General features: G+C 32.4%; 1 protein-coding gene across 4 annotated transcripts in view; it reads left to right on the top strand.

Annotated features, from left to right (window-relative positions):
• LOC126734881 (neuroglobin-like) overlaps window positions 1–27,362 on the top strand; it is a 195,813-nt gene that overhangs the window by 76,078 nt on the left and 92,373 nt on the right. For 2 of the 4 annotated variants that reach the window (XM_050438704.1, XM_050438703.1), the window contains exons 2-3: window positions 23,086–23,279; window positions 23,328–23,424. The gene's annotated coding sequence lies outside the window, so the exon portion shown is untranslated. Of the gene's footprint in view, window positions 1–23,085; window positions 23,425–27,362 lie in introns of all 4 variants that reach the window. The other 2 variants (XM_050438705.1, XM_050438702.1) reach the window with 1 other exon arrangement.

Genomic DNA, 27,362 nt, shown 5'->3' with positions numbered 1-27,362 from the left:
AAAAGAATGCTGCCATTTAAAAGTATTATAAATTCTAAACATTTTTTATTTCAAACTTTTTTTTCTAATCTGTCAAATAATAGGTGGGGGAAGGGTTGAATATTTATATCTAAGATTGTTGATAACTTTGGATTGGTCTAACGAATTTCAACGAGCTTACCTTTGTTTTAAAGGATGATTATTAGGCTTTTATGTGGTATAATTACTTAGCCGTTTTAGTTGTTTTGTTGAGCGCTAGAGGGCGGTTTGTTTTAATTTGTACTTTTTCAGCGATTTTCTGGCAAATATTAAATACAACGATATATTTTTTTTTACTTAAGCTAAAAGAGCATGAACAAACATGGCGCAAACCGCAACTCGATATCTTATTTTATTCCAAAATTATAAATTAAAATGTTTTTGAACAATGAAATCTGTCGCCGCGCTGAAATTATTGCGTCACATAGTCAATAGTAAGCTTTAGAAACAAATAAATTTGATAAATATTTTCAAGGCCATGATAAAACGTTTATGATCGATGTCAAATGTAACGTCGAAGACAGATTTTGAAATCATTTAAGTTTTTAAAAATGCCAAACGTAGCTAGCAGTGTATTTTGAGTTAATGCAAAATGCACGCATTGCAGCCCGTACATATGCCCAAAGATATCCTGACAGAAGACACAATAATCATAGAGTCTTTACCGGTTTAGCTACCAGGCTAAGAAATACTGAAATTATTCGCAACAATATTCATCGAAGACGAAGGCGAGGGCGCATAGAGGCAAACGTTATAAATATTTAGGGATATTTTGAAATAAACCCTCAACTAAGCATCCGAAATATTTGTAGGGAATTGGGAGTGTCCCTCGACCCAGTAGAAAATATTCTGAAAGAGCACAGGTACCTATTTTTATTTGTTACAACACTAATAAGCATCCTATTATATTATATTTATTGTTTTTTACTTAAATTTCATCCATATCACGTGATTCTGCACCAGGCGCTTCTCGAAAAAGACTTTGATAACAGACTCAATTTCTGTTATTGGCTGTTGAACATGGTTAAAGAAGATACCTGATTTATCTCGAATATATTACACTGCACAACAAATCGAAGGTTATTTTATGTTGACTGATATATTTTTATTGTTGTTTACTAATTCGAGGCATCTGATTTCGAATCTGTCGTCAGTTTTACTCTCTCTAACAGCTCGAGTTGTTTAGATATAGCTACGTTCTTCTCATTTATCTTTATTTTTGGTTTTTTATCTATTATAGTCGCGTTTTAGATAAATTATTGTAATTTTCATCATGACTTCGTTAAGAAGGGTCTGCATTAACGATCCGAATTCTTTTTATTATATTTGTGGTGAATATGTTTTTCAAAAATTTCGATTGAATATGTCAGACTTTGTGAAACGAGCGTATTTAGAGTGTTTTGGTTTTCCTTTGGAAACAGATAACAAGTGCTGGGTGCCCAATATTGTGTGCAAAATTTGTGTTGAAGAATTACGTTTATGGGCCACTAAGAAGAGACTCTCTTTTAAATTCCAATCCCCAATGATTTGGCGTGAACCTTTAAATCATCACGATGACTGCTATTTTTGCGTTGTTAATATAAAAGGAATCAACAAGACGAACCGCTCCAAATGGATTTACCCCACATCAACATCAGCTGTGAGGCCTGTAAGGAGCTCAAAAGATACATCATTACCATTACCATCTACATCTACAGAAAGTTCTGATGAATTGAATGAACTGAGTAGCATGAGCGATGACGAGTTTGTTCCAGAAAATCTCTTTGAACCAAAACCATTTGATCAAAGTGCATTTGATGATTTAATTAGAGACCTTGGACTATCCAAAACTTCGTCTGAATTATTGGCCTCCTGATTAAAAGAGAGAAATCTTTTAACTAAAGAAACTAACGTTTCTTATTACCGCACTCGAGAAAAAGACTTACTTCCCTTTTTCGCTGAGGAGGATAATTTTGTATTTTGTACTAATATTTCTGGTTTAATGACTGCCATGGGCTTGCAGAAATATGAACCAATCGATTGGCGTTTATTTATTGACTCGTCAAAACGGAGTTTAAAGTGTGTACTATTGCACAACGGAAATAAACTAGGCTCCATACCAATAGCACATTCAACTAAAGTTAACGAAGAATTCCCCCGCAATAGCACTGGTCATGAACAAAATCAAATATAACGATCATAAATGGGTGATTTGCGTTGATCTTAAGATGGTGAACTTCCTTTTAGGACAACAAGGAGGCTACACTAAATATCCTTGTTTTATGTGTTTATGGGATAGTAGAGCAAAATTAGAACATTGGTCAAAAAAAGAATGGCCCTCTAGGGAAGCACTACTTCCAGGTGGTCTTAATGTTATAAATGAACCTCTAGTGCCACGAGATCGTATCATATTGCCACCCCTGCACATTAAACTAGGTTTAATGAAGCAATATGTTAAGGCATTAAATAAAGATGGTGAATGTTTCAAATATATTTCAAGGAAATTTCCAAGTCTAAGTTCAGAAAAACTCAAGGCAGGTATATTTGATGGTCCACAAATTCGCAAGTTGGTAAACGATCCTAATTTCACCAGCTCAATGTCAGAAATTGAGAAGAATGCATGGGATTCCTTTGTTTGGGTTATCCAAAATTTCTTAGGTAATAGGAAGGGTGATGATTACATTGCGCACGTCGAAGAGATGTTGTCACACTTCCAGCGACTTGGATGTAACATGAGCATCAAAGTGCACTTCCTACACAGCCATTTACACCATTTTCCTGAAAATCTCGGTGACATGAGTGAAGAACAGGGTGAACGATACACCAAGATCTTCGAACCATGGAGGAACGATTTCAGGGTCTCTGGGATGCACATATGTTGGCCGATTTTTGCTGGAGTATTCAGAGTAGCAGTTCATTCAAAACTAGTAGAAAATCATATAAAAGAAAATTCCTGAGTGTATAGTTCTTGTAATTAAAAATGTTTGTACGTTGAGTGTATTTTTAATTCCCAAAAAATACTCCCTCCTTTTAACTCAAAAACTAGAGCTGACACATATAAACTGATGACATTATTTAATATCAGCATTAAAAATAAGCTTAGAATCATAAAAATATTCCATGCAACATACATGCTGTTGGGCGGTGTTATGGACGGACGAGGCATCATTTAGCAGTGATGGTGGTGTAAACCTGCATAATTTGCATTATTGGGCAGAACAAAATCCCTGTTGGATTTGCGAGACTCAACACCAAGGCAGATGGACTGTAAATGTGTGCTGCGGAATTATTGGCGGAAAAATTATTGGTCCTTTCTTTTTCAATCAAACACTTTCTGGAAATGTGTATTTAATTTATTTGCAAAATGATCTCCCGGTTACTGGAAGATGTTGATTTGGAAACAAGAGGGCAAATAATTTTCCAACATGATGGTTGCCCTGCATATTTTGCCGTTCAAGTTCGTCAATACTTAACTAGATTATCGTTTGTGGATAGGAAGAGGAAGTATTTTTCCTTGGCCTGCTCGATCCCAGATCTGACTGTTCTAGATTTTTATCTGTGGGGAAGGATTAAAGATTTAGTTTTTGTCACCCCACCCACACAACACACAACGACATGCAGGACCAAATACGCAATGCAATAAATTCCTTACCCACAGCATAAATCCAGACAGCGGTTCTGTCAACGACGCAACGACTTCGACTGTGTATTGAAAATGAAGGAAAACAGTTTGAGCATCTAAGACACCATTAAAAATATAAAACAATTTATTTATTACAAAAATTTGAGTTCTGGAATTTTATTTTTATTGTTCAAAAACAGTTTAATTAATAATTTCGGAATAAAATAAGATATCGAGTTGCGGTTTGCGCCAGTTTTTATGTTTTTTTATGCTCTTTTAGCTTAAGTAAAAAAAATTATATCGTTGTATTTAATATTTGCCAGAAAATCGCTGAAAAGGTCCAAAATAGCACAAACCGCCCTCTAGCGCTCAACAAAACAACTAAAACGGCTAAGTAATTATACCACATAAAAGCCTGATAATTATTCTTGAAAACAAAAGTAAGCTCGTTGAAATTCGTTAGACCAATCTAAAGTTATCAAGAATTTTAGATATAAATCTTTCAACCCTTCCCCCACCTATTATTTGACAGATTAGAAAAAAAAATTTTAAATAAAAAATGTTTAGAATTTATCATGCTTTAAAATGCCATCATTCTTCTCTAGGATTCACTTTGAATATTTTCAATAAAACCAATTTTTTCTATTTCAATGTTGTATTGCGCCCCCTAGCGGTCATCGTACGAACTTATAAATAATTTCTAACGATTTCTCTTTGCCGCTTTTATAAGAAATATTTTTTTCCCTATGCTGTGGGATGACTAGTTACTGAGATATGGCCGGCGACCTCTCTTAGTTGTACACCCGGTACATATCTTTTAAGTCAACTAAACAATAAAGTTTCATGTGCCTGAAATACATTTCACATATTGACACGATGAATTTTGACTTTTTCTTTCCCTAGATGCGATCAAGTATTGACTGTATGTCAAAACTCTATATATTTTATATGCAATAGTTAATACAATTAATCCAATCTTTATGATATAAATGCAAGTTTACTATTTAAAATCTTGGGCTGTTTAAATAGTATAAGTTAATGAGAAAAAAACAATTATTTGTATTTTCGCTTTTGTCGCTATTCTATAAGACTCGGATTGACACTATTGGATTATACTGGCTGCATCCCAAGCGTTAGGACTATTAGTGAAAATACGGTGACACGCAAATATCTCCGGTAGTTATTTGGATTCTTTTTTAAGACAATGTTGACGTTTAGGGTCTTCTATAAGGCCCTTCTTATAGAAGACCTAAGGGTCTTCTTTATAGTCATATCATCCACGTCTTGGTTTTTTCATGGTTAATTTTTTTATGGCCAGTTAAATACAATTTGAAGCTCCGTGAGCTTATACAGAGGTTTTGCAATGTTAGCCAGCTTTTTACTGGAATAAACTTTACTTTTTGTTACTTTGCAAAGATTAGTTTCTTGGGGTTTAACAAATAATTTTTGAATGTTCTTTACCTGTTCTTCAAATGTTTTTTTCCGGCAAGATATATTTAAACTGACACAAATTATACGTTATTTTTTACTTTATAATTTTCAAACTGTATAAACTCTAAATCTTTTTCATTACTTATAAAAATCTATTTAAAATAAAAAAAAACAAAATATACTCGTAAATTAAAGCAGAATGTCTTAATCAGTAATGTTTCTACTTAAACGTATTTTAATATTTTATTCGTCACATAAAATGTAAGGTCACACTATTGTTTATTGTTATAGTCGCGTTAGGGACATCCGTTGTTTAAAAAAGGAAACCCCAAAAACAGAAACATTAAACCCAAAAAACATATTAATTATTTTCGTATACTTATAATAAATATCAGGTGTTTGTTCAAAAGTGATTCAGATTTAAAAAAAAAAATAATATTTTTTGGTATTTTTTATAGAACTTTAAGGAATGTAGATCCCTTATGACTTTTACTTTTTGTAAAAATAAAATAATTGCTTAAATGTAAAAGTAACTCTACCGTTTTTTAAAAGAAATTTAAAGAACCTTTTATCAGATAAGATATTAATATGTCACAGAATATAAATAGGTTTTTATAAAATGCATAGTTAAGAATTATAAAGTGCCAATTGCTTAACGCTGACTGTTACAAACTTAATATTTCCACTTACTTTGATAAAATGTTCAAGAGTAAAGCTCAAAGAGCAAAGGAAAGCAACACATAATGTCACATATGTTAACTGTACGATTACGGTCAATTTTGTTGCAGTGAACACCCCAAGTGCAACCAAATATATCTTTCGCAGGAATGTGTTTAACACCTCACCCACCTATCCCAAGTGTTGTGATATCCACATCGCATCATACCACAGATTGTTCAGAAAATCTAAAGCAACTACTCAAAGGCGGCTGGATTGGCCTCAAACTTTATGTAAGATAGAAAAAGCAATTCTAACCTAACTATGCCAGATCCTGCGAACTTACTAGGAGCAAGCAAATATAGACTCTCCAACCCATATCGAATGTTCGCCGCTTTCCCAATGTCAATGTGCTCTTGATTTAACAAACGTTCGTACAGCTTCAACGGTTCTTACTGACCAATTACATTGTGATCATAACTGACAGGCTAGATGTGAGCCTGATGGTGGTGGGACTAGGGTAGTGAGACTAAATGTAATCAATGAATGATTACACTCACGAATGGCCTTAATTAATTAATTAATTAATTAAAATGAAGAAATAGAAATATTGCTAAAATATTTCAACAAAACTTCAAAAGGAACAGAGGGTAATTAAAAAGGATTCCTTTAGCTCAAAATAAGTGCTCGCAGCTCAGTAAGTGGTAGTAGGTTAAATAACAAATTTAAAAAAAGAAAGAGCAACTGGCCTTCCAAGCTACAAAAAAATTAATTAAAGATTAAAACCAGAAGATCCTCGCTTAAAAGAAATCCTTTTCAATTCACACTGTATAATTCTTGTTAGAATTACCCTATATACTACCTGTTAGACATCTCTTATAGATTCTATCCTGTATACATATACAGGGTGTCCCGAAATTACATCGCAATATTTTACCAGCCGCATCTTTGTCTAAAAATAAGACAAAAAGTCCATATAAAGTATGGTTCAAAAGTGCATCGTTTTTAAGTTACAGGGTGTTTTATGAATCATGTTAAAGATAGTTTTTTGTTAATATATCCGGAACGCCTAGTTGTAATCTTTTGAAATTTTCAACATTTACATTACATTTTTATTAAAAACTGATATTGCAACCACTTTTGCCAAAATGTATACAGGGTCATGTAAAATAAGTGGTCGGTAAAGTTTAAATTGTTAAAACTTTTTTTCTAGCAACTCCGTGATAATTTTGGTATTAGAATTGAAAAGAACGAACATTTTTACATAAAAAAGGTGCTCTGGTCTAATTTCGATAGGAGCTTCCGTTTTCGAAAAAATCAATTATTAATAAATCATGAATTGGTATTTCAAAAAGTAACTACAAATAACATCTTGTAAAATAATAGTTGGCTGTGTTTGTTGATAATTAGTTTATTTGTTAAATTTTGTTTAACGTTTTGTTAACATTTCACATTTTTTAAATTTGCTTTGGCAACGTAAATTAGTTCTTTTTTGTGATTCATTTTTTAAAAATTATGGATAGATTTACAAATCAAGAGTAAGCTGACATGCATTTTGTTTATGGTTTGTGTAATGGCAGTTCTTTAGCGGCTGTCCGTGAGTATCGCCCAAGATTTCCCCTAAGACATGTTCCAGTTCATCAAGTTTTTATAAACACTCACCGAAATTTATGCAATAACGGAAGTTTTCAAAGAGCTCGTGGACAAGGCAGACCACAAGAAGATTATAATTTAGAAAATGTTTTAAATGTTTTTGAAGAAAATCCGGGGGCAAGTATAAGAAATGTGTCAAGAGCCACACATATCCCTCGCTCTATAGTAAGTAATTAAAAAAATAACTTATTGTTACGATAGTAATTTAATTTTTATTAGATTGGAAGAATGCTAAGATCCCAAGGGTTACATCCGTTTCATTACCAGCGAGTCCAAGATTTAGAGACAGACGATTTTCCGTTGAGGATCCAATTTTGTCAATGGGTAATTAATAATCCAAATTTAATTCCTTCCATTTTATGGACGGACGAAGCCACTTTCACATGAAATGGTTCATTTAACATGCATAATATGCATTTTTGGGCAGATGAAAATCCAAGAGCCAATAAGGCGTAGTAATTTTCAAAGAAGGTTTTCGATAAATTTGTGGGCGGGATTAATCGGGAACCAACTTATTGGCCCGATAGAGTTACCCAATCGGCTAACTTCGGAGAATTATCTTCATATGCTGGAAAATAATCTTGTGGAGCTTCTGGAAGAAGTTAATCTTATCTTACGCCAAAACATGATTTTTCAACAAGACGGAGCGCCTGCTCATTTTGGTCGCAATGTGCGTGAGTGGATGAATAACCATTTTCCTGAACGTTGGATTGGTAGAGGTAGTCCTATAAATTGGCCTTCTCGATCTCCAGATCTAACTTCGTTAGATTATTATTTATGGGGACATTTAAATTAGTTGGTCTATGCCGTGGAGATAAATACCCGTGAACAACTGATGCAAAGGATTAATTGGGCTGTTAATAAAATAAAGAGAAATCCATTTTTTGTTTTAAGGGCTGCTCGCACAATAACGCGTAGGGCAAGATTGTGTCTTCAGCAAAATGGAAACCACTTTGAACATTTGTTGTATTTTGTGCTTTTTTATTTGGTGTTTTTATGTTTTTTTAACGAAATAAATTAATTGTTCCTTTTTTTTACCTATTCAATTACATAAAAAAAAATAATTGAACTCGAAAAACAATTTTTGATCTTAAATAAAGTATTTGTGATAGTCTTAGGTCATGTTTATCCCCAACGGATTTTTAAGATGCTTTTTAATTTTATTAACTGTTACCAAAATATCTTACGCGTTCTCTTTGCAAAACATTTACATCTAATTTTTTCGAAAACGGAAGCTCCTATCTAAATTAGAGAAGAGCACCTTTTTTATGTAAAAATGTTTGTTCTTTTCAATTCTAATACCAAAATTATCACGGAGTTGCTAGAAAAAAAGTTTTAACAATTTAAACTTTACCGACCACTTATTTTACACGACCCTGTATACATTTTGGCCAAAAAAGGTTGCAATATCAGTTTTTTTAAAACCAATAGTAAATGTTGAAAATTTCAAAAGATTACAACTAGGCGTTCCGGATATATTAACAAAAAACCATCTTTAACGATGCACTTTTGAACAATACTGTAGACGGACTTTTTGTCTTATTTTTAGACAAAGATGCGGCTGGTAAAATATTGCGATGTAATTTCGGGACAACCTGTATATTCACTCATTACTTATGCACCCTTAGGTTTGGTTGAGGGTAGTGTCTACGGTAAATGAAAGTCAGAGATATACAATTACCCTAAATACCATTTATTATAATTTAAAATAAGTATACACTTATTTACAGAAGTAACAAATATAACTTAGAACCTTAATAGAAAATAATTGAGTTTTAGTTAAATATAAATCAAATCCGATCAAATATTAAATATTACTTTAGTGTTTTAACATACATAAAATGTCATAAACAAAGCATAAAATACGTAATTAATTTATTATTAACTGTAATATAATATTGATTTTGGGGGTTGCTCCCTTTTATCAGGCTTAAATAAGATTTAAAAGAACCAATTTCGACTAGCGTTTAAAAGCGTTGTTAAATCATCATTGGGGCGCAATGAAAACCCCACCTTACATCCTATCAAAACCCGTCATACCATAATAGTACGACTGCCAGTTTTGAAATATACCGTTAAGTATAAACCGTTTTACAATCGGAAAAATATAAATGTGTCACCCCTTGTCCTGCTTTCTTAGCAGCCCTTTAGTACACCCTTAGTTTTGTTTGTTAAAATATGGTGGTTAGACTAGTCGGAATCATAAAGTCGGAAAATACAACCCTAGAAACACAGGAGTCCTTAGCACTCCCCTAAACCTTTGATGACAAAAATCAATTAAGGTAGTGATAATTAATTAATTAAATTTATTACTAAATTTCATTAAAGCATTATTCTCCTTTGTTTATGGCATATTGACGAGTATTTAATTAAGAGAAATTATGATTCTATGCAATGAGGTTTATTAACTAGAAATGTTTGAAATATCTAAAAAAACAGTGGTACTGTTTTATTATATTTACATTAGCCTCGCTCTATTTAAATGATGAGATTTTATTGCAATGAAACTTAGAAAATATTCCGGAATATACCAAGCACGTGCTTGGATACTCCAGAACACATAAAAAAAATTAATTTTGTCAAAGAAATACCCCTAAAAGATATGCACTATCCAATGCAAAATTTTACGATGATTCACGTAAATATGATTAAAGAGAATAACTGCAATTTACTGATATGGCTCAGTCAAAAATCCCAAATCAAAGGAATTATAAGAAATCTATAAAAACAGAATTCGACAAAATATGCAATTAATCAAACCAATTTAGACCTTTAAATAATAAATAAATTAATTATAATTCATTAATTTATTCCTGTCCGGGTAATAGACGGCCATATGCCACATGGTACATACGTGTCCGTCGGTGATGATTACAACCTTTCGAACGGCCTTTAGAATGTAGTAAAGGGGCTCTACAAATAAATCACCAAGGTTTGGAAACCTCTCTGGGTCAGAATCCCCAGTTAAATAGCGGACAACCCTGTTGCCAACTTTCTATGAGATTCTTAGAGGCTCCACCGCAACTTGCCATCATCAACCAGGAAGCGAAATTATCGATGCTAAATGACAAGATGTGACGAGTCATGACGGAACTAAACAATCAAATTACACTAGGATTATTAATTTTGCACCAAAACTTAATGATAAATTAATTAAATAATTATTTTCCCAAATCATTTATTTAACATTATTCTTTAGCAATAAGTCGTAATGACTTTGTGGTGACCTGGACGAAAACTCGCGTATTATCGCACTATTTGAGTCTGTGTTAATTGAACAGTTGTGATGCCTGTCCTCTGTCACAATGGAAATTTGGTACTAAAGTAACAATAAATGAAAAATATGACTTTATAACACTTTTTTAATCAAAATCACCCTAATTTTAATGCTGATAATAAAGCTAAATTATTCTGCTTCCCATAATATTGTATTCTAAATATTCTAAATATGTAGGCACATTTAAACTTCAGAACAGATGCTACTTTTGGTTGTCCCAAATCACAAATACATCTCACTTTAGACCGATGAAGAAATATAAAATTTCAAGATAAATTTCCACTAAAAAATTTGCAAATATTACCTATTAATAAAAATATAAATTAACTCACCGCACCGTACTGTCTAAACTACCCTTCCCTCAGTACAAATTAAGAACTGTTCCATTCTGTGAGGTTTCGCTTAATCAAGAGCATTCACTCGAGACCAAATTGTAATTCTCCTCTTTGACTTCTTTTTTTTAAAACATCTCTATGTCTAGTCAAGTTCCTCAGATCAGCTTCCATTTTTATTAGTCATAAACCTTGCAAACCGGCTCTCAGCCGTCCCAGATCCTTCTCAAGCTGAAAGGCTTACATGAATTATCTGCTCATCAGCCAAAAACAAGCAATAAAATAAGACCAGTAATACATATACAATTAATTTATGCAAATTGTCCAAATATCTCTTTAAAACCCAATTCGTCTCAGCTAAACTCCATAGTACAATAAAAGCTTTCCAAAATAAAAAGCTCCTCGTCAGGACCCAAGTTAGTGATCTTACCAAAATAATTAATGCGGAATTCAATTATTAAACTTCCCTCATTAATGGAAATTAGCTGGAGCCCTTATCCCTAAAAAAGGAAAATCGGTACTAAATTCCTCGAGTTATTAACCGATTGTCTTCTCTCATCGATAAGCAAAGTATCTCTTCTTTCAGTCACTGACACAAGATAATCCTCGACAATTTTTTTATTGCTTGTATGGCCAGTTTGACTTCACTAAAGTAGCCCTGTTTGCTGCACAAAATCATCACTGTAATTTTTCCAACTATTTTGTTAAGTTGAGGTAAACTCTTAGAAGATGCAGGTATGGTATTTAAGTATTGTCTTTCAGTCGTCACTGATTACAGTGGTACATGCGTAACACCACTATTCTTAAAGATTTCCAAACACCCCTGGAAAATCACCTGATGAGGATAAAGGATAAGTGCCTTACCTTTGCTTTGAATCATTGCAACTACTGATCCGAAGCATCCACTCCATTAAAATCACCCCCTCCCTCCCTAATAGTCCATATGCTAGCTGACTATATTATTAAGAAGAATTTTAGTTTTATTTAAATCTGTTTAAAGAAACTATAATAGGAAGAATCCATTAATTAAAGAAAGTATAGAAAGTAATATTTATACGCTTGGGAATTTGATTTTGCAATAAGGTTTTATTCACCTTCAATAACACGGAGCTATGAAGCCCTATTTCACTACTTTTTAAGAATTATACAATGGTTCATTACACATTTTCCAGAAATATAAATTTGCCGAGAAGGACCCGTGGTATAACCACCACAATCACCTAACTTCCTCTGAATTTTTCAAAAATAGACTCGAATCTATTTGTGAAAAAATCTACCAATAGATAAAGCTGAAAGCTACTTGTTTTGCTTAAAGTAATATAATTGTCATCATCACTTATTAATGTATTTTTTGGCGGTATGCCTTGCCGTTAATATCGTTTGATGCGCTATTGGAGTAACCGCACAAATAAAAATGTCAACTGCATATAAAAATGTTTTCGGTTATGCATCTGCCGTTGCATTGACACTGTAAGAAATATTTTCAGTGCGTACCAACTATGAAAATAAATATAAATTTTCTCTGGATAGCTCTTCTAGAAGAAAAAGAGAAATACTTTAAAATAAAGTTTTAATAAGATAATTGCTCTAATTTGTCAAAATTACTTATTTTTAAAAAAAGACGTACAGAGCCTTTTATAATGTTTACTGGCTGAATACAAAACCCGTTTGCTGCAAATCCAAATCGGTGTCAGTTTTTTGTAATTAAATTTTAAATTCACCAAGAAATCGTCTGAAATTTTGGAGACTGATTGGCCGAGAGCTTAAGCTTTTGCAAATATTTTAGATTTATAAGCAAATAGTCTGAAAATCGATTGCTGCAAGCCAACAGCTGTTGAAAAATGTTGCTGCTAATCGAATGAATTTGTACAATTCTCCAATTATTTTAGTATACCATGTTCTGATATCAGATTAGAAGAAGAAAAATAAAACGTTAAACTTAGTTTGAAATTATGTTAAATTAACTGTTTATAATATCATTGAAATAAAATTATTTAACAAACTGAATTAGCTAATGTTTATTTTAGACAAATAAAACTTGACTCACGATACTTAAAGTATTTGGAACAAAAATTATTCTTTGTACCTAGAAAGGAATGCAATTTTGATCCTATGTATTCGAGCATCCAATATCTTAGAATGGCATTAAAAAAAGTTTGGTTTACTTATTAGTACTTTTTCGACTTAAATATGCTAGTTCTTTTTCTCCTACTAATCTAGCTATTGTACCAAATTAAGTCAATTAAGCCAGTTTAATACTCTAATTTAGGGTTTTCCTAATTACAAGGTGGTTTTTAAGTAAATCGTTAGCGATATTATTAATTTTACAAAGCAGTTCCGCCCTGGTAGCGTAAATAGAAAAGCTACAATACGTCCCCCAGGCGGTGACCAAATAGACTATAATACTATATTATAGGATTTTTATGCGTTAATCATGCAGAAAACCTACTTGAGTATATCACCCGAAGGTGCCGTATTGGACTAGTATTACTCTCTATTTTGCTGCCCTATTATACGGAAATACTAGTTTAGTACAGCCCGCATTTTCTTGTGTACAAAAATTTAGAATAGTTTAGTTTAAAATTTACAATAGGCTTATAAATTCTAAATAAATAAACAAAACATTGAAGCACGCAGTTCTTGTAAGTGTAAAATGTTGGGTTAAAAAAACATTTAATCGTTTTATTAATATTTGCTGTCATACTGTAAGTAATTGATAATATTAAAAGTCATATTATTAAGGGTTGCTTATTTTTCTGATGCTTTGACTAAAATAGGTTTTTTTAGCTCTTCGGCGTGATGTTGTTGTAGGTTCTTCTATGACAAATTACTGTAAATATAATTTTTATTTAGTAATAATTAGAGATTAAGTGACGTTATTCTTACTTGAAAGTGTGGTTCTATTTGCATTGTTTATTAATTTGGCACACTGCAAATTATTCTCAATATTAAATGCTATATTATGGGGCTGTTTTTTTGTGCCCTGAAGTTCTAATTTCGTAGGACGTCCAGCTTGAATTCTTCCTCCTGAAATACCTCTAGCTTTTCGGCGTGAAATAGAGGTTGGTTGTACTTTAATTTTTGTTGATCTCCTACCAGTTGTTTTGTGACACACAAATGACATGATCTGTGATGGCGTCTGTAGAGTTAGAGTATAGCGGCAAATTTCTATACAAAGAAATACTATTTAAAAATTGATAAACAGGTGACTTAAAATTCTTACCTGTAACTGTGGTATATGGCTCGTATTTGCGTCATTTTTTAAAACTAGACCAATGCGTGTAAACTCATCATTTATTTTGTGGACTACTTCGGTGTAATTGTCAAGACCTATTTGGTAAATGGGCATGTTAAACTGTGATGATGTTCCTAACTCCGCTTGCTGAGAAGTTGTATGATCAGATATGTGTTCATTTGATGATCCTTCATGCACAGGTGCGTTGATGTCTTCAAAGAACGACAAAGGAGTTTCTTTTCCTAGCCAGATATGCAAGCTGTTGGCGGTCATTTTCAGTTAGCAGCAGGGAAGATTTGAACATAATACCGTACTTATTTTCAACTGCACGTAGGTGTTTGCAGAAGCCGCCACCACTTCCAGTTGGACAAGTGCAAAATCCAATTTCACTATCAACTATGTAGTACTCTAATATTTGTTCGCTCTGAACTTTAAATATTTTTTCATCAACCTGTGTAACATCTGTTATATTTTTGGATCTCTCAAAAAATTTCTGATAGTCCAGTATCATTTTTCTAGATCTTGAATTAGCAAAATGTAGCAGCCTTTTTCTGTGATATATCTCGAATGTCTTAAACACAAAATCTGCCAAAGCACACATGTTAAAGGCTTTACACCTTTGAAGGACAATATCTTTAAAAATTCGTATAGAAGCCTCACAATAATTATTCGTATTGTGGCCTCTATTTATCATAAATCGACGAAAAGCTAACGCCCATTCTTCGCGCCTCTCCCATAAATCTCTTAAATGCTTCATTAGTTTGGGGTTCATCATGTTCTTTCATCCTTATAAAACAATCATTAGCACTTTCATCGGTAATGGAAAACAAAATGTTGCGAAACAAGTTCATTATTAATTTTCGATTCTCTTTTGGGATGTTGTTGTCTTTTAACCAGAGTCACCACCAAAGCGCCTGAGTTACGTGGAAAATACACAGTAATAAAGTACTATTTGGAAATACTACTTGAAAATATATTTGATAATACTATTTGGAAATACCATTTTAAGAGCGTTTCGCATTGCTGTTGAATCATCAGTCATTATAACTGGAGGCGGCGAAAATAATAATTAAGTATTTTTTTTCTAATGTTTTCTTCACGGCATTAAAAGCCAATAAATAGTTTATTTCAGTTTGACTTGTGTAAAAGGCTACTGCAACTGGTGCCGCGCCTACCTTGGTGGGAACGAAAAAAAAGGACACACTTGTATTGCTCTGATCACATGATGAGTTGGAATCTATAAATAATATTTCATTTGCAAATTCACCTGCAAACAATCTTCTCATAATAGGCGTGATAATAACGACAATAGTCGGATCTTCTTTTATATATATTTCGCCTTCCGAAAGATTGGCCTGCTTCTTCTTTAAAATTTCAATCGCGCTAGTCACATCTCTTTCGCCGTATCGTTCATTTCGCCATTTTTTATATAAACAGTTTACTTGCGTTTCCATAGGGTTTTTTTTGAGCATTTGCTAAGCATTCAACAACCCCCGAATCGACATTTTCAGCCAATTCCATTTCGTGGAATATTTTTGCTGCTGCAGGAGTCATCCCTGATTCAAAATATGAAATATTGCCTTGACGTCATCACTACAACGTAAGAGGTTGTAAGCCTGAGCAACGTGCAATTTGTGATTATGTACATAATGTATATCTATTAAAATATGTAATCCTTCTCTAAGTAATTTAGACTTTTTTAAAGTGTTATGTGTTTGTTTTAAAAATTTTATGCTGATATTTGCATGGCAATTGTAATTACGCTTCTCTCCCTTCTTTTTATTTTTTACCTTATTTTTTAGTGAAAGATGGCATAAATACCTTTTACGAAATTCAAATCGTTGGCCCTTATGAATGCATTTTCCAACAACCCAATTGCTTCTTGTTTTATTGGAAAAAGCCTGTATAAACTTGTCACATTTTCCATCACAGTTTTCACCACTTAACTTGCATTGAAACGACACAGTAAAACTTTCGACACTTTGACCATCCATTTTTACAATTCGATAGTCTGTTAATATTGCACTAAGTGACGTTTTAACAGTTTCTTCCATTTTATTGTATTAAATTGTTAAATTACTTTTTGTTCATAAACAACCGAATACCAAGCCGCTTGATGTATTGTAATATAAATAAAATTCTCATATATAATATAAATAATGTAAAGAGACCTCTAAAGAAACACTTGCCGTACTAAAGCAGCATTTACAGAATATTACGCCGCGTATAGACCGGAAAATCCTACTCCAATATAGCACCATCCAGGACTATATTGAAGTAGGTTTTCTGCATGATTAACGCATAAAAATCCTAGTCTATTTGGTCACTGCCTGGGGGACGTATTGAAGTAGCTTTTCTATTTACGCGCTCTGATATCAAATTTCTCTCTATACACTAATCTTCATACGTACCCAATAGTAATAGTCCAGTCATGAATCTAGAAATAAGTATCCACTGATTGGTCATTGGGACATTTGTCTTTCAATATTTCGTCCTATATTTCGTGACATCATCAGGAGAAACTACAAGAAAGTTTAAAAGATCCAACTGATAAAATTAATAGATGAACAAATAACTGGTATACAGTGTCAGTCTGTAACTTGGAAGTAACTGGAATCTGTTGGTCTGTAAGTTGGTTTGTAACTGGAAAAAATTCACTAGTTCAATTACTTTTTTTTCTTAAAAAATTCTTGGGACCCGTCCGTCGCTAAGTATTTTTAGTTGTTCTCTTTTTTTTTTAAACAAAGTTATACAATGTGTTCCAAAAATAAGATATGACGTCATCGAGAATTTTTTTAAATGAAACTCAAATTTTTTATTGAGTATTTTACGAACGTATCAAATTATCCATAGCTGTAAAATTTCAAGATTAAGTGATTAACAATCACAGCTTATGTATATTATTTTTTTGTACAATTTTTTTTTTCGTTCGGAATTTCAAAAATTTGAAAAAAAATATGACATTCCCATATTCGTTCAAATAGTAAAAGTAGTAAATTCTAGCATTATTAAAAAACTTGTCTTGAGTGTAGAGACTTTCACTTTTTAATTGATCATTATAAATCAAATAATTAGATAAAAGTACTTTTTATTTTAATCCAAACGAAATGTGCTATTTAACTGAAAAGCATAATATTGAAATCTTAATGATGACTGGATACGGAGATAGAACAAAAACCTAAAACGAGGTTATGGACTTCAGAAACATGTATCCTGATTTACCACCCATATCGTAAGGTGCTGTAATCAAAATTGAAAATCAGTTAAGGAAAAATAGCTACGTTAGAAGAATAACTCTTTCTTGTAAATCTGCGATGAAAATCGCACAATTAATGTGTTATTTTTCATTCAATAAAATCGTTTCCACTAGACAATTAGCGAGCGAATTGGAAATTAGTCAGTCTTCAATAGTAAGGGTTCTGAAGGCACAGAAATTTAATCCCTTTAAACTAACAATTCTACAGCAACTCAATAAAGAGGATTCAGGTAAAAGAATTGAATTTTGCGAACAAGTTATCGAACTAGTACAGAATATTACTGTTAAAACACAAAAATTCTCTTTTCTGATAAATCAACGTTTATGCTGAACAGAGACGTAAATCGACAAAATTGCCGTTATTGGGCACAAGAAAATCCATGTTGGATTTTCTTGGCAAGACCACACTCAACACCCAGAGAAAGTAAATGTTTGGGCCGGAATTGTAGCCCAGCAAGTTAGAGACCCAATTTTATTTGAAGAGAATCTAAATGGAGCAAAATATTTTCAGTTTTTACAAGAAGAACTAATAGTAAAAATGATGCCTCCCCATTTTACACGTCCGGATTGAAAGTATCTGGATACTATATTATCAGGCAGGTGGATTGGTAGAAAAGGTCCTTTTAAATGGCCACCAAGATCTTCTAATATAACTTCTTTACATTTTCCCTATAGGGATATATGAAAGCCAAAGTGTATGTGTCCAAGCCCGTAAACACTGAAGAGTTGAAAAACATAATAAAACATGAGTGTATATTAATGTTTTCAGAAGTTATAAGAAGCGTTTACAATGAATTTCAAGTACGTTTAGGATATTGCCAAATAGTAAATGTGTTACGTTTTGAAAAAAATTAGAGTAAAAATTTTTTTTTTAGAACAAAGCGTGTCCATGATTAGAAATCATAACTCATAAAAAAACTGAAATTTTTCAAAATTGTATAAGTCAATATACTCTTTAGAAATAAGCAGTAAAAGCCATTTAAAAAAAATCCTCGAAACATTATATTACGTATTTCAATTTTAGGAAGCACTGTATATTTATTTTTACACAAATCGTTAAAAATATTCAAAACGATTTTCAAGTACGTTTAGGATAATATTAAATCATAAATGGACCACATCTTAAACATTTGGTAAAAAACTTTTTGAGTAAAACAGATTTTATAATTTATATTAAATAAAGTTTTATTTTAATTATCTTAAAAAAGGTTTATCGCATCAATTTGAAATTTTGCAGCTCTGTATAATTTGATATGCTCTTTTAGAATACGCAATAAAAAATTAGAGTTAGTATTTAAAAAAATTGTCGATGATGTCATATCTTATTTTTGGAACACATTCTGTACCTTTCTATTTAACAAAAAAGAGCGCAACTAACAATAATAATCGACGTGTCTGATGATTTTTTTGAGAAAAAAAATTATACGAACTACTGAATTTATTTCAAATTACAGACTACAGTGAGCATGATATAATGTACATTATTCTTGTTTTTGTCATATTTATTTTTGAAAAAAATATTTTACTATGTGACAATTATTAAAAGTATTAAAAAAGATTCAAAATGTTACAATAAATGTTCCTTAATTTTTTCGATCCTTAGTTTTGTTGATATAATACATTTCCAAAAAAGATGGCTCTCATAATTTTTTTGCCTTCTTGCATTAAGTATTTAACTTAATCATTATCAATTAAGCTGATGATTGGTGTTTTTGAAATTGTTAAGAAAGCACACAAGATTTTTTTTCCACTCCTTTGTCTCACTCTCTGCTCTGATATTGTGCGACCTTGACACGCTTAACAAGGGGTTTTATAGATAACGTGGCTATTGTAGGGTTTAAGGGTCTTATCTTTTGTTTTAGAAATGAAATTATATTTTCCGATATAAATTTAGACAAAATCTTTAAATAACGTAATTTTCAGCTTAAACGCCTCACTGTAAGTTAATTATTTCACAATTTGATAAATGGATGAGTCTGTCAAAAAAGTTTGATGTATAGCTCAGTTTGTTTAAGATGTGGTTGGGATATTCATTATTTTTATAAAAATATTTATATAAATATTAAAAAAAAAACATTTAGATTGATCAGTAAAAAACGAATCACTAATATTTAATACATCTGTTCTTTATAGAAAATTGCCTCATTATATTTATGGCTATAACACTCTTTTAATACCAGTTCAGAATTATTTTATTATTTTTATTCTACATATTTCATTACATATGACCTTCGTGTTAAGATTAGCTAACGTGCTGTCTTTTTTTATCATCTCTTTTAAAAACTGTAGTTTTTTATGAAAATAATTAAGTAATTTTGGCTTATAAAGTTTTTTCAACCTGATCTGTGACAATCATTTGCAAACTTGAAAATAAATGGAACTTTAAATTATTTTTATGGAATGACTTCATCTTTTCAAATGGAGTCCCATCTAAAAAAAAGACTTATTTCGGTCCTCGGACTCGTCCAGACCCACTTTATTCAGAATCATTATTTTATATTATAAGAAAATTGAAAAAATTAAAAACACAACTTCGTTATAATATGATATTTGAAATTTTATTATAAAATAAAAAAAATCCCAATGGTCCGAATAGTGGTCCCAAGGTGAACCCAATCGTGATTGATATTTAATGGTAATTGGTTTCCAGAGAAACCAGTTGAGAAGCAATTTGTGGTCATGGTATTCGATCCATCCATAATCTGAAGATTCAGACGGTACTTCCGAAATGGGAATTAATAACATGTTAATTATCGTCTAATAAGTTTCCAAGCTGCTATAAATCCCTGACTTACGATTTGCTTTCTTCAATTTTATGCCAATTGGTATATTACACATTTTTAATGTATTATTATAACAAACGATTATATTTTCTTATATGTGTGGGCGACTATTGTTGCAGTTTGCGACGTGATCTAAATATTGAGTTTTTTATAAGTTTTTTTAACCTTAAGTTAGACACAAAAACTTGAATTCTAAAAAAACATCAACTATAAATAAACAGACTTAAAAAAATCATAAAATAAATATTATTTATTTAGGGTAGTTGTCAGCGAATACAATTTTAACAAATAAAAAACTAAGAATACCTCATTCTTTCTTGTTGTCAACTGTGTTCAAAACCGAAGTTTGTTTTTTAAGTAAATGGACCATATAGTGTGCAGGACCCACAAAAGGCACCGATCTTAATAATTTAAAAGCGGTGGACTTCTTGGCTAGTGATTCGGCAGCCCCCTGATCCAGCTAATTCTTACTCTATTTTTAATAAAAATTTTCACAAGACTACAGTTTTATTGTTATTCTAGTATTGTAGTTCTGGCATGCGCCTTAATCTACACTGTTCTGCTGCCGGGGTAATTTCTTATATATTATATTATATTTCTATTTGAAGTACATTTGGCATAGTCTCTAAAGCATTTATTTGAAGATCTCTGGAGTCTACGCCACCACTCTAGCAAGTTTTAGTTTTTAAAAACATCAGAGTATGTTAGTGCTTTTTGATTGGTATTAATTTTATTGGTATGCCTAGTAGATGTAGCAAGTTTGTTGCTTTCTGTGCAGGCTAATCATTGCATTCTCATTGATCCCAACAAAGAGTTAGTAAGTCGACCTCCTAGACATAAATGCCTAGTAGCATCAGACACAGCATTACCTCCAAAGCTCTAGTAAGTGTGTGATTCTCATGGCTTCCGTTGTGCTTAGTTAAATAGTTTTTGAAACATGGTCTAGTTTCTGAAAAAATGTGACCATATCTACATTATTATAGGTCTTGTAATAACAAATCTAGATAAGTATCCCGCAGAAGAAGTCCAGGGTCCTACCAATTTTACTTAACTTCTGAAGCAAAACTTAGTGAGGTCTTGTACCCATCAATATTCTATTTTGCCGTATTCTATTTGTTCGCTCAAAGACTTCACCAGCGGCACATTTGATAATAAAAAAAACTGCAAAATAGACTATAATTGGCGGCAACTGATATTTTAGGTACCGATACAGAATTTAGATTTTTATTACTAGTAAATTGCATCATCTCAGTCTTTTTGTGATTAGTGGAGCGAAAGTATTTTACATAACATTTTGTAAATATTTTAAGATCCGCTTGCATATTTTTGCAGAGCGAGTGTTCGAATTTTCACAATTATGGAATAACTAAGTCATCTGCATAAGCTATTGTGTAGGAACGAATCAAGCTTTACAGTAGAGGTGAAAGTGTATGCAAGGGCCAGAAACGCTTTAAATATCCCCATCAAATGCTTCAATAACTGTTCCAGGCTTTACTAAAGTAGTGCTGGATAGTTGCTGTCAGGTTCCGGGGATTTCAAGGGTGAGAATCCGAAGAGTGTTAACTTTAATTGTTTTAATTAGCATTGCAGTTTAAAGCAAAAGTTATGCAGCAATGATCCAACATGGAAATTTTAAAATATGCTAGTTAAGGGTTTAGTTTAATATGAATGAGATACACAGAGGTTCCAATAAAGAATCAGTCATCATTTAAAATAAAGTCAATTCTATTACCGGCACTATGATTTGCGACAATGCAGTATTCTATCAGCTGTATCTCAAATAGTTGTAGCATCCACTGATACGTAGACAGGTATCAAATCCATAGTTTTCTTTTATCCATCTTCTTCCAAAGTGAGTTTAGTTGCTGTAAGGTCCGACACACGGAACTACGATAAAAGTTGAGCTGTATATACTAGATATACCTAGCCTAAGTACTCTACAGTAGCTCCTAGTGCGGCGGCTTTGCAACCCTCATCGCTAGGCTCGACAGTGGTGATACCACTATCGATCGCCTGGCTTTGAAGGTTCATGCTGCGCAGCCATCGACTCCAAGGGATTAAAAACATCCGTTTTAAGTCTGATCTTCGATGCGCCAAGCTTAGGGCTCAATCTCAAAGATACTTTTGACTCATCCTTAACTTCGTCAAAATGTCCTCGATTCATAAAAAAGACTCAGGAGCAGTATGGACTACTAGGTTCCCTCATCACTGCGAGATCCTATGACTCCTTGTCAACTGTTAGGGGGGGATAGTATTATAAGAATTAAATAGGAACAAAACTATAAAACTTTTTATTGTTTAATATGTCTACGGCAAATATTCTTAATTTCAAAAGTGTATTAGAGAAAGTTTTCTTAGACTACAGCCGTGATTAGTTTTTTTTTTATATGCATTAAAGATTTATATTTATTAAGCTACTATTTTTTTCAAAGGACTTAAATCTTGGACTTTTACAATTTTGAAATATTTTTTTCTAGCAACAATGAGACTTATTTATTTCAACATCTTTGATTAAGATGAATTAGTCTAATGGTGATAATATTGCAACTATAAATACATTAAATTTATCTTAAAAATACAACAATAAATTTTGTTCAAACACAGTAAAAATTCTAATTACTCTTTAAATTATATTTTATTTTAATTTTTAAAACACCTGGTATACCAAATAATAGCTCCTATCTTATTAATATATAAAACACGTTACAGTGACTCGACAAATAATTATCCGACGGATCATAAATTTTTATAAATGGAATAATCATATTCATATATTAAATATTAGCTACTGACGAAATTAATACCGCTTCCTTTCCATTATTTATATTTCAATTTGTTTCAGATGAAGCAGATCTAAAAGCGTTCAGGCGAACCAACTCTCAGTAACGACTGCGAGAATATTCGTGCTTTAGGAACTACATTTAATAAAGTGCTAAATTTATGTTAAATAGTAGCATATATTTACATACTAAAAAAATGGCTATTATTCAAGAAACTCTAATTGTTTAGTGGCTTATCGCAGATACTAAGTCAATCGTAAGTGAAAAGTGTAACTTGTGGATACCAAAAATAATATTAATTAAGTGCATTGTAATTTTTTTAAGTGCTTCCTATTTTTTTTTAATTAAGTGAGAGAAAAATGGACTGTGCGAACAAAAATCTACATTAAATAAGCTAAAAGGTTAGTTACTTATAGTCTTAGGTAATTAAACAAATTTTGAAACCGTATCATTTTTATACAAATAATTATAAAAAATTTTATAAACTGGAAAGATCCTTGAAAAATTGTGGTTGGCTTTTTCTTAGTCATTACATATATATTTTTGTAATGCTCTATATTAAGTTGTTGTTTTATAATATTGTTGGCGAAAAGATCTAAACAATTATAATATTAATTAAAATAAAATATAAAGTATCGATATCAAAAAAGTTAAAATAAAAAGTGAAATTTAAACATAATTAAAAAAAAAAATTATGTTAGGATTACCTTATTAGCATTCTTGCCAAAAAATAACAATACATTAATAATGGATATTAACCAATCAATTCTAGAAGTAAAAGAAATATATAAAAATAGTAACAAACAAAAATCGGTCTCGACTTTGAACTTGAATCGTAAAGCTTAAATCTACTAAATATTACCCATGTACAATTATCTACATAGGCTACTTGGTATATAGATGTAGGAAATAGGAGGAATGTATAATTATAGGAAACTAAGTTTGAAAAAATCTCACAAACAATGTAAATAGCAGTTTGCGCGAGATAAAAAGCAGGAGTTTTGACAGCTGTCTAAAATAAATTATGTCTAGCGCCGACTGTAGTGAAAGCTGACTTATTAATAAATTTAAGGGTACTGCTTTGACAGAGGCGAAGATTTTTAGGTGTGATGATGCTTTGTTTAAAGTGAAACATGTAACTTGTCAAATTCAAATTCAAAACATGCTTTATTATCATAAATACATGGTGTTTGTTCATAAAGCTTCTTATAATATAAAACATATATTATAATATAATTAAAAAAACACACAATATATAGTGGGTTGAACATACTAGCATTAACAATAATAATATAAAACTTAATTTAAAATTCAGGACGAAATGAGTTAAAATTTAATGAGAGTAACATCACAAAAATAATAGAGTATAGCATGATAAAAAATCTAATCTTTACATCTTTATTAAAAAGTAATGATATCCTATCATTAGTTTTTAATCATCTTCAAAATTTAAATAAACTTTAATCATCTATCATCTTCAAAAAACTCTGTTAGGCTGTAAAAATACTTGCTTTTAAGCAGTTCCGTTAAGGACTTTTTAAAGCAAGGAGAACTTTTAGAGGCTTTGATGCAATTTGGGAGATGGTTAAAAATGTTTTGGCTCTATATAACATAAAATTCCTTTATATACTACAAAAGTATATAAAGGAATTTTATGTTAGTTCGTATAGATAGGTTAGAAATAGCTAAGCGAACTTTGACAATGAGTGTAAAGAAAATTTTGCAGGTGCCGGTTATTATTGAGGCTTTCCCTGGAGAGCACTCCCTTCTGGATCATCCTGTTCCTGTTTCTCAAGCTCAGACAGAAGTCTCACAGCATCTTTCACCCAATGTGATTAGATTCAGATTCCTTCGACGGTATCTGTAAATCGAAGTCCCTCTTGTTCGTTTCGGCCTGCTTCAATTCAGTTCACTCGAACAGCACCAACTTTCTGTGACCACACTTCGACACATTTATCTGTGACCACACTACGAACGTTATTTCACAGGATCCAGTTAACCCAATAAGGTGTTCTTATTATTTTCCATCGAGGAACTATTCCTTTCCTTCACAGTCTAATTCCACCCTGAAGCGGAATGTAAAGTCCAGTGCAACGATATATTAGAATGGTCACCCGTCAAAACACCAGCATTTTACTTCTCAAACAATGTAAATAGAAGGTGGATGACATTGTTTGGCAGGTGGAATGCTGGTGTTTTGACAGGTGACAATTCTAATATATCGTTGCACTGGACTTTAACCCATGTTTACTTCTGCTAATGCTAATGATGTCACAATTCCGTTAGGTTCCGATTATCTGGCTAAGAGTTTTTTAACAATTTCAAAATGGCAGTTACATTTTGATGGTTCTGGTAGTGTTACCAATTTTATTGAGCGTGTAGAGGAGTTGAGTTTTGCTTGTGGAATATCTTGGAATCAGCTGCTGCATTGTGCAGTAATTTTATTTTCGGACACAGCCTTGTCTTGGTATAGATCTATACGCAGTGATATCAAGTCATGGGAAAAATTGAAATATAAACTTAGGTCTGCCTATTTATCGTCAGAATATGAGGAGGATATTTGGTGTGATATAAGGAATAGGACACAAGGTCCAGTGAAGAAGTCGGTAATCTTTATTGCATAAATGCGAAACTTGTTTCGAAGGTTACGTGAACCTCCATCCGAGGAAATGCAACTTCGCATTATACGCCGAAATTTTTTCTCCTCATTGCAAAATCAACTTGCACTTCACAATTCCACCAACATCACAGAGCTGGACCTTGCAGCACAAGAGATTGAGAACATTAAATTGCGAACTCTACGCATGCAACCTCTTCCACTAAACCCCAATAATGTCGCCGAGCCTGAGTTGATGTATCAGCGACCAAGAAACCCTCGTGTAAATACAATGGATTCTTCACCGCACCTTCAGAATTCTCGTGGTCCGGTGGTTTGTTGGAATTGTCATAGTACTGGCCATTTGAGTAGTACTTGTCTACAACCTTTTCGTCGACACTGTTTCCGTTGCGGCCGGAAAAATGTGACTACCAGTTCATGCCCAAATTGTAATAGGTCGGGAAATCCAAGGGCGAACTGTTAGTTAGTCAAGAGATCAGTTCGATTCCTAAGGTCTCGACTAGTAACCCCAGCTCCCCTATTCTATATTACGCCTTCGCACAGCGTAATGGTGATGATCGTGCTCATCTCGAAGTCTCGATATTATCTCGAAATTATCTGCTTTTTGGCTTCAGGGCAAAATCCTCATCACTGCTTCAAGAAATATTTGATTGAAAATGAAGAAAAACAAATGAATTTAAGTTTTTAGTATTAATTTAGCTAAAAATATGCTCACGGAGAGAGATGATACTAGATTTATTTCACGACACGATTAATCTCTCTCCGTCACAGCGGACAGCACGGGTCACCTTTGACAGACGCAGGAGCTGGAAAGATGTGTAGCGGAACTGCTTAAGTAGCAGTCCAAAAGATGTCTGGGCGCAAGACCGGAGATAGTTGAACTTCGCTCGTTATGGGTTTAGCCGCTATGGGCCCAACCAAAACCCATATATAGATCACTAATAAGAAGAGTCCCTAGCAGCAAGTACAAATACGGGAAAAATCGTTATAATTCGACAGTTAGTAAACCGGTTGACTAATTCAATTGCCGTGAAATCTTCTCCATGCACAGCATATTGTAAACAATAAAAAATAATTAAAGTGGAGATAACGTTGATAGTGGTTTAATGAAAAACATTGGCGAATTCCAATAAAAATCGAAGGCAATTGTAATTATGGTGGGTGTCTCAGTCAGCAGTCTCGTACTTATAAAGTTTTGAAAGAAAGATTTATAACCAGGTCATTTTTTAATATTTTAACTAAATGAATAAAAGTTAGGATTCTCCAGATCCCATCTAAAGCGTAATTAATCCTGTAACACATATCTAAAATACTTACCAAGCAGTATGGTTGACACAGTCAAAGGCTTTCGGGAAGACAGAATATCGCTGCAGCAAACTGACCATCATTCAAGCTTAAGTATAATCTCTCTAGGGAAATGTGTAGAAATCTTAAATTCGTTGATAAGGTTTTGAGACCATATGTAATCTATAATTCCTTAGACTTTATTTTTACCTTTTTCGTCGGAAAACTCGTATTGAAAATACTCAAAACAAAGTGACTAAAGTAGATAAGACTAACAAGAGAACGATACAGCACCGTCCAATCAGTAATATTGCATATATTTCTAAAGCTTCTAAAATTCGCATTGCTGTAGCCTCTACCGTATTAAAAAATTTTTCCCTATTTATTTTCGGTACGCTGACCCTAGCCAGAATTGACTCGTAATCGGACAACCCATAA

The sequence above is a fragment of the Anthonomus grandis genome, chromosome 4 (assembly GCF_022605725.1).
Source record: "Anthonomus grandis grandis chromosome 4, icAntGran1.3, whole genome shotgun sequence".
Classification (NCBI taxonomy): Eukaryota; Metazoa; Arthropoda; class Insecta; order Coleoptera; family Curculionidae; genus Anthonomus; species Anthonomus grandis.
The sequence above is the reverse complement of the archived record's forward strand: the minus strand, read 5'-3'. Positions and strand labels throughout refer to the sequence as shown.